The sequence below is a fragment of the Heterocephalus glaber genome, unplaced genomic scaffold (assembly GCF_053883595.1).
Source record: "Heterocephalus glaber isolate CG9 unplaced genomic scaffold, H.glaber_assembly_v1.0 deba00001479, whole genome shotgun sequence".
In the NCBI taxonomy this organism is placed as follows: domain Eukaryota; kingdom Metazoa; phylum Chordata; class Mammalia; order Rodentia; family Bathyergidae; genus Heterocephalus; species Heterocephalus glaber.
The window spans coordinates 5,172,172-5,174,292 of record NW_028258316.1 but is presented as its reverse complement, the minus strand read 5'-3'; the positions used below and the strand labels follow the sequence as shown (position 1 = coordinate 5,174,292).

The window sequence follows — 2,121 nt, the reverse complement described above, 5'->3', positions numbered from 1 at the left end:
CGCACATGCCTGCAATCCCAGCACTCGGGAGGATCACTGCTGGCTGCACGGCGACTTCCAGGCCAACCTGACTATGTGCCAGACCTTGTTAAAAAGAAACAACCCTGGGGTAAGGAGAAATGTTCAAGGGGCTCTGGAGGCCATTTGGAAAGGGGATTTGGGGGACTTGGAGCGGGGTGAGCAGAGCAGCCTGTGAAGTGTGTAGGGAATAGCACATGCAGAGGCTCGAGGGAGCAAAAGCATTTGAAGATGGCTTTGGGAGAGACCCCGCAGGGCAGGGGCCTTGGGTTCATACTAAGAGCTCCAGGGCAGCTCTGTGGGTGAGAAAACCAGGTCAGGCAGCGACCGGCTTCCCTCCAAACCTGGGAGTACTGCCCCCTGCGATCCCAGGCCCTCAGCTCAACCTCCCTGCCCTCCCGTGCCCGGGGCTCCGAGGTCCCCCAGGGGACGGCTCTCCCAGGGAGTGGGGTCCCTGCTCCCTCAGAGCCCTCCCAACAAGGCGGCTTTGTCTGGCAGCTCGGGACCGCGGGGCTCCTCCCCAGGCCCCCCGAGCAGCCCGCAGGAGCTCTGAAAGGAGGCTTTCATCCCAGGCCCGGGCCAGACTGCTGGGAAGCTGGCGGCCAGGGCTGGCCCACGGGCTGGGCAGAGCCACAGCCCGGGCTCCTGGGGCTGCAGACAGAGAGAGAGGCCTGGACAAAGGGGTGCCCCAGGGAAGACAAGAGGACTACACAGGCTACCCCACAATCTGCTCACTGGATCGCAGCGGTCAGTGACACAGCCCTTTGTGCTACCCCTGCCCCGTGGGAGAAAGGAGGCAGGTAAGCCCCAGCCTCAGCGTAAGAGGATCTCCCGCCGTCCTGCTCCTTGTTCCTGTCCTGGGAAGCGTGGTGGGGGGCGCATTTCCAGGTGAAAGGAGCTTCGCACGCATGTACGCACGCAGGATGGCAGCCAGCCCTGGGTAGCCTGGAGAGAGAGACGGGGAGAAGAAATGTCCAGAAGGCTGATATTCTCTGAGCCACCTCCACTTAGCTCTGGTTGCGGTGTTAACAGCACAATGGGGCCTTCAAGCCTCCGTGTGACCCTGGGTGCCCAGGAGGGGCAGCTCCCTCTCCTAGGTATAGATGCAGAGGCCCGAGAGGTTAAACTTCCTGCCTAAAGCCGCCCAGCTGGTGAGAGCCTATGTTGGGATTCGAACCCAGGAGCCATCTGTCCACACAGCTCTGTCCTGGCTGTGGCACTGAGATGTAAAGACAGAGAAGGACACAGCCTCCCCTGCCACCCACACAGGACCCCAGCAGCACCCACTTACTATTTTCCTTTTATTTATTTATTTATTTATTTATTTGGCAGTACTGGGGATCAAACTCAGGACCTCGCACTTGCAAGGCAGGCGCAGTGCCACTGAGCTAAATCCCCCATCCACTATTTTCCCTTTAAAGGACTCTATTTTCTCTAGGTTGGAAAGTGAGTCTATGAGAGTTGGAGAGAAGCTAAGCAAATTGACACCAATCCAAGTCTTCCAGGCATGAAAAGAAGTAGAAGAGAATAAAAAAGTTCCGCCTGTCACCCAGGCTCCAGTGGTGACCCTAAGTCACTAGTGGGCCACCAGGTATGCCTGTCACATTTGGGAAATGCCAGTCCTTGCAAAAATGGAGAAGCTGAGGCCTGAGAGAAGCGTACAGGCCTCCCAGTGCACCAGAGCAAAGACAGGCTGAGCCCCGGGACCGCCAGCGTCTGGATGCGCTGGGTCCAGAGAGAGCGCAGGCCACTTGGAGGACGAGGGGTTCTTTGACCTTGCCGCTACCCCAGGAAAGGGCGAGAGCTGAGGAGAGCTGGCCAGGTGCCTCCCTCACCTGTCTGCACCCTGGACCCTTGGGATGGGTGTTAGGGACCAGGCGGGCATGTTGGCATTGCCCCGTGCAGCCCCTCCAGAGGACAGCTGTGGGAGCCCTGGGCCAGGACAGCCAGGCCTCGGAAGGGTTGAGGGGACATGGGCCACAGGAGGGGATGGAGCCATACAGACCCCAGGCACCACGCCAGCTCATCTGTCAGTCCTTCCTGTAGGAGAGGGCCAGGCCGGGAGCTCAGCAAGTCAGGGGCAAAGCTGGGATTCGAACTCAG

The 2,121-nt window shown here is 59.5% G+C and overlaps 1 long non-coding RNA gene across 1 annotated transcript; it reads left to right on the top strand.

Annotated features, from left to right (window-relative positions):
* Positions 1–537: 537 nt before the first annotated feature.
* LOC147826049 (uncharacterized) lies at positions 538–1,566 on the top strand. Its single transcript, XR_015439820.1, has 2 exons — positions 538–818; positions 1,457–1,566. It is a non-coding gene; the product is annotated as an uncharacterized LOC147826049 (long non-coding RNA).
* Positions 1,567–2,121: the final 555 nt, after the last annotated feature.